We start from the raw sequence: 17,193 nt of genomic DNA, 5'->3' as shown, positions 1-17,193 counted from the left end.
TCTTTATGAGTTAAATGTGTTTCTTGTATACAGTATATTGTTGGATTTTGTTTCCTAATCCACTGTGCCAGTCTATTTCTCTTAATTGGTGAATTCAGTCCATTTCCATTGATGGTTAGAATTAAGATGTATTGACTTATTATTGACATGTTATTTGCCTGTTGTCATTTACTCCTTTTTCTCCTGTGTTTAATTGCTTGCCTTATTTAGTTGGTTGCTTCTGATCTCATTGGTGGAGTTCTGATCATTTTGTTCCTCTCTAGAACATCTTTCAGTAGCCTGTGTAGGGTTTGCTTTGTCATCATGAAATTCTTTAGCTGGTCTTTTTTATGAAAGCATTTCACTTCTTCATCAAACTTGAAAGAGAATTTTGCTGGGTATAGTATTCTGGGCTGGAATTTGTTTTCATAGAGGACTTGAAGTACTCTACTCCATGCTGTTCTTGTCTTCATGGTTTGTGAAGAGAAGTCGGCTGTAATTCTGATGGGTTTTCCTTTGAATGTGATCTGCTTCTTTTCTCTAGTGGCTTTCAGTATATTATTCTTGTGCTGAATTTCTGGGATCTTGACTATTATATGTCTCAGTGTGTTTTTCATTGGGTTGAGGTTACTTGGCATTCTCTATGCTTCAGTTACCTGAATATCAGATTGTTTTGTCATATTTGGGAAGTTTTCTGCTATTACTTCTGCCCATATTTTTTTAATGTCCTTTGTACTGACTCCTTTCTCATTGATGCCTATTAGTCTCACATTGTTCATCTTTGCATCATCTTGCAGGTGATGGATCATTCTTTCCTGCATCTTTGTTGTTTTTAAGAGATCCTTTCTTACCTTTTCACTAGCTGCACCAGCATCTTAAAGATCTGAAACTCTTTCTTCACATTCACTTAAACGGTTTTGCAAGCCTGTGATTGAGATTTTAATTTCCTCTATATCTCTTTGACTCTGCTTCATGCAATCTATTTCTTTCCTGTATTGCTCATTCAAGGAGTCCATCATTTTTCTAATCTCCTCTATTTTTTTAATCAATGTCTTCTTCAGAAGCAGTTATAAATTCTTTTACTGCAGTGTTTTTTTCAGATTGCGTTTCCTCCCTATGTTTCTGTAGTTGATTCTTTACTTCAGATGCTATGAGTTCTGAGAATTCTTTTTTTATTTCAGAAAAGAATTCCACTCTGAGTTCCTCTATAACTTTCTCCTGTTGCTTATTTACTATCCACGCTATTAATTCATACATTTGAGCTGAGATAGTAGAGAAGAATTCCAGTCTGAGTTCCTGTATGACTTTCTGCTGTTGCTTATTTACTATCGACACTATTAATTCATACATTTGAGCTGAGATAGTAGAGAAGAATTCCAGTCTGAGTTCCTGTATGACTTTCTGCTGTTGCTTATTTACTATCGACACTATTAATTCATACATTTGAGCTGAGCTAGTGTCCTCTGCACTTGTTCTGGGTGGGCATTGGGTTTCCTCCATATATTTCTGCATTTGATTCTTTGCTGCAGATGTTATTAATTCAGGGATTTCTTTTTTCATTTCCAATCTGAGTTCCTCTATACCCTTCTGCAGCTGTTTCTTTAACTCAGAAGCTGTTGATTCATTGCTTTCAGCTGTGTGATTCCCAATTTGTTCTGTGTTAGTGTCCTCTGCACTTGTTATGGGTGGGCTTAGGGTCTGAGATTGCATTTTGCTCCTTCTTGTTGTCATTTTGTGTAGCACTGTCTTCTGACCTTTGCTATAGATCTTTGTTGCAGTTATAGTCTTAGCACCTGCTGAAGTTCAGGTGTAGATCTACAAAGTTTGGATTTATCCAGCTGTGCCTGGCTTGGGTCTGGCTGCTGTGCTCAGTTTCTTCCTGTTGCTGCCCTTGGGGGTGAACCTGTTGTGCCCCTCTCACAAAATGTTCTGCTCCTGGACTAGCTGGGTGGTTCTGTCCCATACACTGTCTGTAGGGATTGCAGCTGAAGGGTTTCACCCCAGGCCTATATGCCAGACCTGAGCTGAGTCTGGAGGGGACAAGGTGGAATATGGGGGAGAGGCAGCTCTCCCACACACTCACTGGGTCTGGACTAGGACTGGATCTGGGGGTTCCCAGAAAGCGACAGAAATTCCTACTCTGTGGTTGTGGTGTGGGGGGGTACTACGGAGTGATGGGAGGGCATCCCAAGAGGGTGAAAGAGGGTGTCACCCACGCTGCACCTGGACTGGGACCAGTAGGTCCCACCAGCACACGGTAGCAGGAAGCTCTCCCACACACTCACCGGGCCTGGGCTAGGACTGGGTCTGGGGGTTCCCAGAACGTGGCAGAAATTCCTACTCAGTGGTCGGGGTAGGGGAGGTGTTGCAGAGTGTTGGGGGGCATCCCAAGGGGGTGGAAGAGGGTCTTACCCACACTGCACCTGAGCTGGGATGAATGGGTCCCACCGGTGCAGGGTAACCAGAAGCTCTCCCACACACTCACTGGGCCTGGGCTAGGACTGGGTCTGAATAGAGTATCTTTAGAGCAGTTTTAAATTCACAGCAAAGTTGAGCAGAATGTGCCAGGACTGGTGGTGCATTTCTATAATTCCAGCATTTAGGAGGCTCAGGCAGGAGGATTGACATGAATTTGAGGCCAGCCTGGGCTATATAGTGAGTTCACAGTCAGCCTGAACTACTCAGTGATAACTTATCTAAGAAAAAAAAAGAGTTGGGCAGAAGGCTGAGCTCCTGTTGCACCCTGCCCCACACTCAGAGCCTGCGCCATTGCAAACATCCCACCAGAGCATCATTCTACCACAATCGTGGGACTTTCATGTGCACAACATGACCCAAAGGCCATAGTTCCCATTAGGGCCACTCTGGGTGTTGTGCAGTCTACATGTTGGACACTTTTGTGATGCAGCATATCTGCTGTAACAATATCATGCAGAGTATTTCCACAGCCACAGAGGCCACCTTGCTTGACCCATCCTTCTTTTCTTCCCTTCTCACCCCTGTAACCACTCATTTTTTTTTCTGCCTCTATGGTTTTACCTTCTCCAGAACAGCTTGTTTGGGGCATAATTGTTTTAGACTCTTTAATCCTTCACATAGAAATAACTGCTTAGGTTTCCTCCATACCTTCTGATAGCATGGCTGCTCATTTCTTTTTAATGTTGACCCAAGCACCTCAGAAGTCTGCCTCACATCTCCATTCCCAGAGAACTGGAAAGCTGTTTGTGGAAAAACCATGCCAAGTTATCAGTTGTGCTGGTGGTCGTTATGGTTTGTGTCTACTTGTCCCCACAAAGCCTCATGCAGTCATGAGGCAGACTTATAGATTTGTGATTAAGTCATGATCCACTGGGATTATGGGTGTGAGTACTGCTGGGATTATGGTTGTGAGTACTACACCCAGCATGGGGCAGATAGATGGAATGCAACTTAAGGGAGACAGACTTTTTTCTCTGTAGCCATTGCTCCTTCATCTCCCATTAGCTTTTACTCTCTGCCACTGCCATGAAAGTTTGATGTCTGTCATATGCCACTCTGCCTTGGAGCCAGCTGAGTATGGACTGAAAACTCCAGTAACTGTGAGCTAAATAAACCTTTCCTTCCTTCATTTTGAGTGTCAGGTATTTGTCCCAGCAACAAAAGATGAGTAACTGAGGCAGAATTTGGTACCAGAGGAATGGGGTCATTGTTGTGGATAAACCTGACCATGTGGATTATTGTAAGGTTTTGGAAATGGCTTATGGGAAGAGATAGAAAAGGTTTGGTTATGTTGCCTACAAACAAAGTGTTGGAACAGCTTTAGCTGTTCTGTATGGGAGATTCTGGTCAGAGCCCAGAAGACCAGAATGCTGATAGAAAGTCTGCTTGTAAAGATCAGTCTAGGGGTGAATTCTGCTGGGAAGAATGACTATATTGGTTGTTGGACTCCAAATGATTCATGTTTTGCCTTGGCAGAAACTTTGTCTGCATTTTACTTATGTCCTGAGACTGAGTTTAACCATGATGGGCTAATTAATCTGGCAAAAGATATGTCAAGGCAGTCGAATCTTAAGGCAGTAGCATGGCTGTTGTTGGGGGCTTTTAGCCAGATTTGTGTTGAGAATCAAGAGCAAAGAGCCCAGCAGGATGACTTAAAATGTTGTGAGTTTGGCCAGGAAGAAAGCGCCAATAAAGCTGTGGAATGTATAGATGGAGCTGAGAAGATCTCCACTGCCAGGAAGGAACAAGAGAATGGAAAGGACAGCCTGAGGGCATCACAGGAGGTGGCAGGTCTCCACCTTTTGCAGCCTCAGAATTGCAAGTGTGAGAGACTTTGTTTTGAGGAGAAAGCCACAGAGCCACATATTTCAGAATGGTGGCAGCTGCCTCACAAGGTTCCAGAATGATGCCAGCATGGAGAATTTATCCCTTGCAATCAGGGTCAGAGTACTCAGCAATCCAGGCATTCAACCCCTATGGCCAAGAGAGAAGGAAGCCTGGCTACTGCTCCAGCTGGCAGCAGACCTTGGCACCATACACGCGCCACTGGTTTTAGGTAGTTGCAGAATGCAGGAGTTCTGAGGTTAAGAAGGCTTCCACCTCAATTTCAGAAGGTCAGGGAGGCCAGGCAGTGTGCCCCTGAGAGGGCAATATGTGAAGCTATGAGTGAGAAGCCTGTTCAGTGGAAACCCCAGAAGTTTGCAAAAGCCAGGAATGTGGATCATCTAAGAGAAGCTGCAAAAAGGGAGCAAAGCAGCCATGAGAGAGAAGCCATGGGAGCTACAACCAGCAGGAGTGCCACAGGGGTGGAGCCACATGGAACTCACAATTTGCCAAAGATTGTTTCAGATGTTCCACATGGAAATATAGGATTTAATGTTTGCCCTGCTGGATTTTGGACTTGGTTTGGTCCCAATGCTTTGTACTCTTCTGCTGCATGTACCTTTTGGAGTGGTAACATTTGTTTTATGCCACTGCATGTTGGAAGTATTTAACTTTTCTTTTGTACAGTGGCTCATAGCTAAGTTTGCCTTCAATTTCGGGAGGAGACTTGGGTCTTGGACTTTTCAGCAATGCTGAAACTGTTGGGACTTTAGCAACTCTTAGAGGTGGACTGAAATGTCTTTTGCATAAAGGGATGTGCATGAGTCTTTGGAGGTCTAGGGGCAGAATGTTATGGTTTTTGTCTAGCTGTCCCCACAAAGCCTCATGCAATCATGGGGCAGACTTATAGTTTGTGATTAACTCATGATCCACTGGGATTATGGGTGTGAGTACTGCTGGGATTTTGGGTGTGAGTACTACACCCAGCCTGAGGCAGACAGTCTCCAACATAAGGAGACAGACTTGCTCTCTGCAGCCATTGTTGCTGCTACTCCTCCCATTAGCACTTGTTCTCTGCTCTTTGCTGCTGCCTTGAAAGGTTGCTTTCTGTCATGTGCTGCTCTGCCTTGGAGCCAGCTGAGTATGGTCTGAAACCTCTACTAACTGTGAGCTGAATAACCCTTTCCTTCCCTAATTTTGAGGGTTGGGTATTTGTCCCAGCAACAAGAGAAGAGTAACTGAGACAGTGTTGATGCTACTGACGGTCTACACAGTTGCATTTTTAAAGGATGTCTGGGGCCACTGGGATTTGTGCCTGTGTGTTATTTCCAGTCAGTGTGGACTGGCTGCTCCTGTGTCATTTAAACATCATCACACAAGCAGTCTTTGGAGGTAGAACTAGCTGTTTAGGCCTCTTGCTAGTTGGCCTTTATGTTCTAAAAACATTTTACATCCTAATTTTAAATTAGAAAAGGAAAATGTAATTACTTTACTATTTTCAATGCTGTCACTTGTTTTCATAAAATAAATAGTCCACTGGAACAAACACATTATTGGTTCCCAAGATCATAGTTGCTTGTGATTCTGTTGGACTCTTCTCTCCTGGTCTAACTGATGTTGGCTCAACCCCTCCTATCCTTTAACATCACAGGCTCATCACGAGACACTGCAGATTGACTTAGCTATTTTAAGCTCTTGTGGTCCTTGCTGACATGACACCATTAGTGACATCATCAGAACTTCAGAACTACTTTGCCTGTGAATGGTAGGACTGGGGTGGGGAGTTAGGCAGAGCTTGAAGTGCACCACACAGAATTGTACTGGGAAGCTGGATCTTGAGTCCTTTGGAGAGAATGGATCCCATTTCTGAAAGCAACGAATGAGTAATAACTCATCCAACAACTAGGAAAGAATTTTCCAGGCAGGTTGTTCAGCGCAGTGCATAGCCAGGCACAGGTTTATTCAGGCTGGGCATAGGTAAATTCAGACATACATGTCAGTTTGCTTAAGATTTCTGTAGGATTTAGTTTCTACAGTAAATTTCAGACAAAAACCTCCACTAAATGCGAAACATGAAGCCAGGTATGGTGGTGCCTGTGTTGCAATCTCAAAGCAAAAGAGGTTAGAAAGCATTTCTAGTATTTATATTGTCCATAATATTTTCAAATAAAGAAGAAATAATGGCTATAAACCCTGAATGGTAACTGAATTGATCATGGAGTGGGCCTCTATGAATGTGAGATTGATAGATAGTGACATCCACGCACTGTGTGTTCAGAACTGCAGCCTGGTGCCCTGGGCATGGACCTGGCTTTGAGTTGCACTTGTAGAAAAGCCAGCAAACCTGCTTCTTTTAACGTCAGTGAACCTCAGTCTTATCATCAGAAAAAGGGAGGTAACACCATCACTGATCCTGGGGAGAATCAACAGGGACAGCCCCTGTGTGTGTGACATTACAAATGTCACTAATTATTTTTAGTCCCTGCATAAATTCAGTTTCAAGTCAGTGTGAAGCTCAATCTGGAAGGGGAACAGAAATGTCACACCATTTCAGTGGAATTATGTGAGATGGGAAGACAGAAATCTTTTTGTGCTCCGGTTTTCTGACCATTGGGTAGGGACACACTTGAAGCTGGCTAACAGACTCACCATGATAGATAGAGAGGGCCCATCCCGGGACCTGAGGGCTGGGCCTTCTCTCCTCAGCCTCAGGTTGATGGCCACAGCTAACAAAAGCAGGACTGGCTGGCCTCTGACCACCCACTCTGTACAAGCATACACCTCGCTCTCACTTATAGCTCTGGTTCAGTATTTTCAAAAGTAGTTTGAATATTACATAACAGCACATTGTCTCCAACAAGAATGTGGGCTGAATCACCCAGTTAACAATGTGTTTGCGAGATAACCCGTACTTTTCATTTTACAAATTTCTTGAATAGAGATACAAATGTCAAACCTATCCCTACAATGACATCTGAATACTCTCTGAGATAGTGACATTTGCTTGTTTCTTTGGGGTTTGATCTGATTCATAGGAATTACTCATACCACTGGGCATCTGTCACTGGAGTTATAGCCCTTATTAGTGGCCCATCCAATTAGCTAGAAAATTTACCACTTTCTCTTCTTTCCATATCAAGTCCCACTAACACAATGAACATGATTTTCTTTTCATTTCACTTTGCATTGATTTCACATCCCACTCACAGACTTATTTGGCAAATTGATCTCTCATAAAAGAAGATGGTGTCTCACAAGAATCATCCCAGGATATGCCCGGCAAGCTAGTCCTTCACCAGGCTTTCTGATGAAACATTTGGCATACCCCTTTGTCAGGGGCACGTGTCTTTAGTTAAAGATGTCCCATAAAAATGGGGATTCAGAGGCTGGGGATATAGCTCAATGGTGTAAGCACCTGCCTGACAAGTGCAAGGTACTGAGTTCAGTCCCCAGTACCACAAAAGAGAAAATTAAAAAAAAAAAAAAGAATTTACTTTAAAGGGATGAGGGAGATAGCTCAGTGGCTTAAGTGCCTGCTTGGCAAGCACAAGGTCCTGAGTTCGATCCCTGGTACCAAATAAATGAATAAAACAAATAAATACAAACCAGAAATCCACGTTAGAAGACTTCCAAAATATTTTTTAAAATGGAGATTCACAGCTGGGCAAACAGCTAAATTCATTTATAAAATATCACAACAGAATATTTGAAATTATGACTACCCCAGAAAACATGGGGCATATAGGAGCTATGCCAATAAGAAAATTCAACCCAAAACTGGTTTTTTAAATATTTGCCTTAAGCAAATATAAAAGCGTTGTTTGTCCTTATCTGCCTTATCTTGTCTTCTTCCGTTGAAGTCCAGAATGGCTCAGACCTGCTGCAGTGGGAGTAGTAACAACAAGAGAAATAATAATTTACATTTGTTTTATAAATATTTGAAAATTGTGTCCACCCTAAAATTATAATCATGTGGTTGTTGATATTTTTTAAAAGCCCTAGAGTGCAGAAATATAAACTACCTCATAAGAGCACTGAAAAGAAGGTCATCTGTCATCTAAGTGGATTGCTTTGTCTCCAAGTACTGTCCTGCCACTTTTGCTTAAAATGTCACACAGGCTGTAAGAGCTCCCAGTGATTTGCATGCATGCCTTATAGGAGCCAGAACATAATTTAAGCACCCAGAAGAGGAACCTGTGAGTCAGAGGGGTTGGCATCCTCCTGCACCTGCTGCGTAGCACCCTCCTCTGCAGTGGCAAAGGTCTTTCTTTCAGCCTGTCTTCTTTATTTCTCAAGTGACCTTAGTGTGAATCTCAGTAGGTGGTTTGCATTGAAATAGAAAACTCTTAATCATAATGAACAAAATGTCTCTTCTCTTCTTTAAAGCACCTGGCATGAGAGCACTCCAGGTCTGTATTGTTGGCTGTGATAAAGCAGCCCTGTCTGCTCTGAGAGGCTTTCACAGTGGGCCTCCCTGGAAGTGTGTATGGAGCTGCCAATTCACTGCATTTGGTGACTCTCAGAGAGGTCTGAGTCCCACTCGTAGGTACCCAAAGGCCTCCCCCCTCCACATCCATCACATTCCTTCCTGAGATTGGGTGTCTGGTAGATTCTCAGCCTGGGCAGAAGCAGACCAGCCACAGCACCCGCTTTCTGTCCTCACAGTCCAAAACAGTGTCATCAGAGCCACACTCCAAACATCTCCTCCTTGACTTCACCCTGCCCCTCTTGGTGCCTCTGTGCATTGAGACGTGGAAAGGGTGGGCTCTCACAAAGGGAGTCTATCTCTGCTCCAGCCATGTCCTCACAAGAAGAGTTTGTCAAAGCTTCAGGCTCTCTCAGGCCTTGCCCAGAGTAGCTGAGAGCAGCTCTGAACTGTCTGTCACAGGCCCCCAGGTCTTTGTGACTACCTGAGCACTTGTGAAGCACTGGCTCGGTCCCTTGACTTGGAATCACCTGTGGGACCCTGACACAGTGAGTGAGGACGTGTAGGTGGAGACAGGAGTAGTGCGGTCCTGTCTCGGGGCAACAGCTGCCAGCAGCTGCCTGCACTAGAAGGGGGAGGCAGGAGGAAGGAGACTCTGGAGCCTTCAGAGGCAGTGAGGCCCCTCAACCCCTAGAATTTGCACTTGTGTTTTCCCAAATTGCAGCACTTCTTTTGCTTTATGCCACCCCGTAGCCCTGGGAATCATTGTCACTGGTTCTGTGGAGGCCCAGGTTGGAGGGCTGCCCCTCTTTTGCCCCTAGTGATGGAGGGTACACCCCACCACTAACACCACAGTTGTGCATGCTGGCCTCAGAGAAGCTTCAGGAGCCCAACCAGGAAGTACGAGAACCCAAGGAAATGGTGTTTGCTCCATCTTCAAAGGTTGGATGTGGTTTCTCTTTCTTTTTTCTCACTGAAAGCTTGAAGCAGAGGGAGGAAATAAACTTGGTTGATTATTTTTGAAAGCTGCAAGGCTGCTGGACTCAGCTGAAAATGACTCACATTCTGCGTGTGCATGCAGTGGTGAGGTCAGACACCAGGGCTGCCGGGGTGGGAAGGAACAAGATCCCCTGAAGTCTGTGACCACCAGGCCTGCACCCTGGGGAAGACCTCTGGTCCTGGAAGGCAAGGAATGACTCCTGTTTCTGAGAGCCATCCTCCAAAGCAGGGGAGGATCAGCTCATTTGGCTGCATTGTACCAATTTAGAAGAAGTATTGCCTTTCTCCTCTGTCCCACAGGACCTCTTAATTCACCACTGAATGAGAAACCTGAAAGCCCCTGGAGGCCTCCAAGAAAGTCTGCTTCCAGCTGAGGGCCAGTGCTAGGTGGGTTTAAAGCCAAGTAGAGAGAAAACTAACATTTGAAGCACCTTCTACTGATTGATCCAGACCTCCAGTTGCCTCTTGGAATTTTCCACATGGCCTGTCACAAAGCAGGACCAGTAAACTCCTGGGTGAGCAGAGAACTGAACAAACTCTGGGAACACAAACACTGAGATTCATATAAGTAAAGTAATATTACACCCAGCTTCTCTGGAGAAGGCCCAGGAGACACATTCAGGGCAGAAGCTCATGTATCCCCACGATACCTCTACCTGATCCTGTCCATGGCCCGTGCATGAGAACTATTTCCACATGCAGTAAGGAAGTGGTCTCAGGAGGTCAGCTGATACTGCAGGATAGGCTGCCTGCTCAGTTGCCTTGCTATCCAAAATCCTCTTCCTCACAGGGATGGACCACGCATCTGACAGTGATGTCTTGGTCCATCCTCTCCCACCCTGAGTCCCACATTGTATGAGTGAGTAGAGGACCTGGCTACACTTTTCCCACAGTACTGGGAATTGTACCAAGGGCTTGATGATCGCTGGGCAAGTGCCCTCCCATTGAGCTACATTCCAGTGGAGAAATGCAGGTGTAGCTTAGCTGGTGATGGCTCACTCCAGTGTTTGTTAGAAAGCTCTGGATGCTCCTGTTGATAGTGAAGAGCATTCAGAATGAAAGACAAAAGGCAGCCATGCTGAACGTCATGATGGGTTTCATCAACTAATTTCCAAACTAATAATTTTCCTTTTTTATTCTTAATTTTAATATTTCTTCCTATTAAACCTTCTATTTTCATTGATTATACAGGTCAATGGTTTTCTTTTTGGCACCCTCCTAGCACACTTTGATCTTTCTCGCTCCCCATCACCTCCTTGCCCTTCTGGCCCTGTAGTTTCACATTTTGGGGGTCTCATATACATGCTCCTGCACACTGCTCTGCTCTTCACTCTTATGCACCTTATTCCCTTCCTCTTGTCTAATAGCAGTTTCCCTTCTCTGTTCTTGTCAGTGTTTAAGATTCCACATTACCTGAGTCACTTTCTATCACTGAAATGTAATGCTTGCCATCCAACCTTTAAAGGAGGAAAGGTCTACTTTGCTCATAGTCTGTAGAGGTTTCAGGCTCCAAATCCAGGAGGCAATGGAGAAAGGGATACAGAGGAAAGCTGTCCACCTCATGCCAGCCAGGAAGTGACAGTGAAGGAAGAGGGGAGAGCTGCCCCTCCAGGTCACACCACTCGCGACCTGCTCTTCCCACCAGAATCCATCTATTAACAAGTCTGGTATCTTAGTTAATTTTCTCACTGCTAAGACACATTACCCAATACCCGAAGTTCAAAGAAGGAAAGGTTATTTTGGCTCAGAGTTTATAGAGGTTTCAGTCCCTACTTGGTCACCTCTGAAGCAGGGTGGCATGGCAGAGGGGCATCGGAGAGGATAGAGTCAACAGCACACAACAGATAAGGATGCTCACTAGCCCTCTTTCTGTCCCTTATATTTTATGCAGGCTACTCACCCTAGGGAAGAGGTAACTCTCACACCCTTCATCCTAGCCAGAGCTATGTCAAATCAGTGGGTTGATTTGGTAATATATTCTTGATACCAGTATTATACACTCTGGACCCAGCCACCTCTGAAGAACCTTCCCTACAACTGTATGAGGCTTTAGGGGGACATCTGTACACAAGCCACAATATTAGATATAATCAAGTCACCTCCCAAAAGTCCCACCTATAAATGCATGAGGTTCTTGGGGGATGTTTAAATATAAACCATAGCATCTGCCCCAGTGCTCAAAAGACACCTGTACATATCATTTTGCAAAATGCTTTCTAGTCTAAGAGTCATCAAAGTCTTTAGACTTTCAGCATTGCTAAAAAGTCTAAGTCCAAAATCTCCTCACACGCTTAAGGCAAACTCTTGGCTGTGAGCCTCCATAAAAACAAAAAGAAAGTAAAACACTGTCAATATACAATATCACATGATAAACAGTTCCAGTCATAAGGCAGACATAGCAGATAGAAATAAAACCAAATCAGACAAAAATCCAGCAGGGCAAACATTAAATTCTGTAGCTGCACACCCAGTACCCAGCACAAGTTGTATCAAGGAGTGAACTCCAAAGGCCCTTGAATTGTGATTGCAAAGGCCCCTGAGTGCCTAGATGGTTAAATACTGTGAACTGAATCCCAGGAAACAAATTCACTAGGCTTCTGTCCTGGTGCACAGTGCCCCAGGGCTCTCTTTTCAGAAAGAGTCTTCTACTTTGGCAATTCTGAGCCTGTGAGGCATGGGTCATCCCTAGCTTCTCACATGCCCTCGAGGCGTCTTTCTCAATGCTAATGTTTTCAGTTCTCCTCTATACCATTCCTACTAGCTTGTCCCTTCTGGGGAAGTGGACAACTGTTCAAATGGGGTTTTTGCTTCGTGTTTTCAGCATAAACCAGCCTAAAAGCATCAAGCAGTAGCCATGCTACAGCCTGAACATCAGGCTGCCTTGAAATTTCCCCTGTAATGTTAGTCTATTAATCACAGTCTCTTGCAAATTCTCAGGGCATAAGAAAAATGTAGATGGATTTTTCTACCAGAACTAACACATATATCCTGGAGTCCAACTGGCAATAGAGTCCTTGTTCCCAACTGAAACCCCAAGAACCTGGTAATTACCATGTATATTTCTTTCACAGCAAGGTAGTGAATAATCCCAGCAAGCCTGCACTTTTAGTTCCACTTACATTCAGGAATTGAAGCTGGTTTCTGGCTGTCAGGCCAGAACCTCATTTGCTCAGCTGGCAACTCTCCATGTGCCTCCTGTTGGCTTGATCTCAGCTCCCTGCTGCTTGAACTTAGCTCCTTGATGTCCTGCTGACTTGAACTCAGTTCTGCCTCAACCTAGTACTGGGAGCCATGGTATGGAGCCAACCTGAAGCTGCTCTGAGTTCCAGGTTCAGTTACCCCAACTCCAAGATGCCACAGGCCACTTGCCTTCTCCTGGGGGACATTTGAACCTGAATAACTTGCCAGACACTGCAGTCTACTGTGTCCACTGCTCCATTCCACTATACATTTCTTCATGGAGGCCTCCAGTGTTACCAGTGGTCACTGTGTGTCTATAAATATGAATAGCCCCCCATGCAGTGGATCAGGGCTCAAGTAGAAAGTGCCACTTGTGATTCACTCCTTGTGCATTGAAGTCTCTCTCTTTACTCTTCTCATGGGCTTGATTCTTGCTTCAGATCTTTGTTGGATCCCAGAGACGCACTTCCGTCCTTCTTCTCTTTCTCACATTGCTATGTTCTAGTGTCCGGTCACTAAATCTCCGAGAGGCCGTTTCTCTTTTATTCACAATTCTGCCATCCTGCTGGAAGTCTGATCAAGTTCCCCTTTTTCATGGTGAGCAAATTTAGGCTTCAGCAGTTTTGGAGCAGAACAGCACCCAACAAGTGGATTAAATCTTGGACTTTAGTGAGTTTAATAGAGAGAATACAGAAATAGTGAAGCAGAGTGGTAACTTTAGTCTGCCAAGGTACACAGCAGGTCATGCAGGGAGAAGGGAGGGGAGAGATAAGGTTCTGGGAAGTAGTAGGTAACTTTGTATTTTTGTCCCAGAGCAGTGAATTTTATTTATTGTTGGTCAAGAACATAGGTTGTCAGCATGCGTGGCCATTGGCTGAGGTAAGCAGGTGCTGATGTTTACTTTTAGTGGCCCTCTGCCAGCCAGCAGTGGCTATTTTGTTTCCTGTCAGGAGGAGAATTAACTGAACAGGTAACTGTTGACTGGATTAATAGAAAGCAGGAGCCGAAGGTGGAAAAGCTGATTATAAAACAGATGATTTTTAAATTTTTAAAATCATTTATTTATTTACTTATTTGGTACAGGATCTCACTACGCAGTTGGGACTTAGAGTGATCCTTCTGTTTTCAGCCTCCCCAGTGCTGGCATTACAGGCGTGTGCCACCATGCCCAGACTCAGTCACTGGCTCAGCGTGCCCTGGGGCTGGGGCCAGCGTGGTATGTGAGACCAGGGATCAAACCCCAGTCCCTGCACTTGTCAAAGGAGGCACTTAGTCCACTGAGCTATATTGCTGTCCCTCTTTCAGGTTTTTATCATGAAATGATCTTGAGTTTTTTGAAGGCATTTTCTGTCATTTAAAAGGATGATTTTGGGTTTGAAATTTTTTATCTTTTATTTATTTGGTACAGGGTCTCTGCATATAGTTTGGACTTGTAATGATCCTCCTGTTGTTGCCTCCCTAGTGACAGGACTGTGTTTTTTGTAATCTTGGATTCCATTATTTTTAATTGCAAAATAAATATGAGTGAGACAGTTTCACAGCTGATTAATAGGACAGTTTTGATAGTCAATACACTGTACATTGTTATCTTCTTAGTGTCTATCCATAGTACAAGAAGCAGACAGGGTATTCTGTCCAAACACTGTTAGTACACCTCTTTCTTCTCATTGGGTTAAGTGAAAGTAGCTGTAAATTTATCCTATTTTGTATATATAAATACAAAATGGTCTTTCCTTTGTATCTTTTTTAATTTTAATTTTTTTGTCCTGTCAGAGGTGAATATTCTATTGGCATCTAAATACTATAAGTGTTTGAATTCAACTACACAATTTAACATGTCTAGCAGTCTATAATATTAGTGGGTTATCCTCAGAAGTTATTGACTTGAGCCTTTCACAGCTCATCATATTAATATGGATTTACTTTATATACCTCGTTTTTATACTTTTCTGCTGGATGGTTAAGACCAAGATATAGCAAGACCTATATGCCCAGAAATGTAACTTTTGTATCTGATAAGGTCAGCCAAGTACTCTCAGGAATTATCCTGTAGCCCTGTACCAACTTTGTACATCCTTTTGTCAGTGTCTGACATGAGGATGATTCACAGCCATTGCTTGACCAATTTGCTCTCTGTGAAAGCTTGAGAAAATGTTTTTTCTCTCCATGTGACTCTCCCCAGGCTCACTTTACACCATCGAACCCATTTCTCTGTGGCTTCATAATCTTCTTGATCAGAAAATTTGGAGCACAACTGAGTTACATGTTGTTACAGTACAGGTTCTCCTATGTCTCGAGTCTTCACTGACCTTGAAAGGCTAAGGCCAAAATGTTGGCTAACCATGCAGCCCTTCCTTTTCTCCAATTTTGATCTGCTCACTTAGGTTGTTAACCCTCCAGAAGAGAAGCTAATTATTAACCTGCAATATATGCGGTTCGGTTTACCCTATCTGTCGAAATATCAAACATTTTGGCATATTCTGGAACAGGTATTTTCCATCAGATATTGATATGTTGAACTTTAAGTCCTTACAGAATATGAAGGAAAAATAATTATATAAAAGTAGAAATAAGCATTTACATATTTTTACAAAGAAATTTAAAAACCTAATCATATACGGAATTGTAAGTCCTTCTATTAGGGAGACAATACGATATTTACAGATGTGGGTCTGGTTTATTTCACTAATAAGTATATCTTCAAGGGGGCATCCACTTAAATATGAAGGCTTCAAGTTTATCATTCTTTATAGCTGAGTAGTACTCCATTATATAAAAGTACCACATCTTTTTCAACCATTCCACATGTGACGGGCATTTTGGTTGTTTCCAAGTTCTGGCTATTACAAATTGTGCTGCTATAAACATAGGTATGCATATATCACTATGATATGATGCTTTCAGCTCTTCTGGGAAAATTCCCTGTAGGGGGATAGCAGGCTTGAATGGGGTTTCCAGTCCTAGTTTTCTAAGGAGCCTCCACACTGATTTCCATAACGGTTGCACCAGTCTACACTCCCACCAACAGTGAAGAAGTGTTTCCCTTTCCCCACAGCCTCTCCAACATTTTTGATTGGTTGATTTCTTTATGATAGTCAATCTTTCTGGGGTGAGATGATATCTCAGCGTTGTTTTAATTTGCATTTCACGGATGGCTAGTGATGTGGAGCATTTTTTCATATATTTATTCACTACTTTAATTTTGTTCTCTGAGTTGGATTCCATTTTTTTGGAGAATTTACATTTATTGATTTGCATATGTTGAGCTATCCTTGCATCCCTGAAATAAAATCAACTTATTGATGCATGATCTTTTTAATGTACTGTTGAATTTTGTTAGCAAACATTTTATTAAAGACTTTTGAATCTTTATTCCTCAAGGATATTGGTTCATACCTTCATTTTGTTGTTATTGTTTTGTCCTGATTCTGGTGATCTGGACCCCATAAAATGAATTTACAAATGCTCTTTCCCTTTGTATTGCATGGAACAGCTTGAGTTGTATTGGTATTTGGTATTAGTCTGTTGTTGTTGTTGTTGTTGTTGTTGTTGTTGTTGTTGTTGTTCTTTAGATAGTCTTGCTAAGTAGTTCAGGTTGGCCTTGAACTCACTATGGAGAGACTCGCCTTGAGCTTGCAGTGATCCTCCTGCCTCATCTCCTGAGTGCTGGGATCACAGGCCTATGCCACCATGGCTGACTGGTGTTAGTCCTTTAAAGGTTTGGTAAAAGTTAATTGTAAACCCATGTGGTCCTGGGCTTTTCTTTTTGGGAAATTTTTATTACTGCTTTCAGCTGATTGATTTTTGTTGCCCTGTTTGGGTTTTTTACATCCCCTTGATTTGGCTTTGGTGAGTCGTGTATATCCAGAAATGTATCCATTTCCTTTAGATTATTATCTGATTTATTAGAATTTAGGCTTCAAAGTAGTCTGTAATTATCCTCTGGATTTTAGTTATATCAGTTGTAATATCATTTCTAATTGAGTTGATGTGGGTCATCTCTCTTTTGGATAGTTTAAGTGTTTATCAGTCAAGTTAATTTTTCAAACAGTCAATCTTCATTTTATTGATGTGCTGTGTTGTTCATTTAGTCTCAATTGCCTCTGATTTTTATTATTTCTCTCTTTTTGTGTTAAATTAAAAGTTTTGTGCAAAGGAGATAACTCAGTAGAATAAGCACTTGCCTGACAAGTGAAGGGTCCTGAGTTCAATCCCTGGTACCTCAGAAAAATGCACTTTAAATTAATAATCTTATAAATCAACCTTTTGAATTCTCTTTCTGGCATTGCATCCACTTTGATATCCTC

This window comes from Octodon degus, unplaced genomic scaffold, assembly GCF_000260255.1.
Source record: "Octodon degus isolate 3935 unplaced genomic scaffold, OctDeg1.0 scaffold00120, whole genome shotgun sequence".
NCBI classification, from domain to species: Eukaryota; Metazoa; Chordata; class Mammalia; order Rodentia; family Octodontidae; genus Octodon; species Octodon degus.
This window is presented reverse-complemented; position numbering follows the sequence as displayed.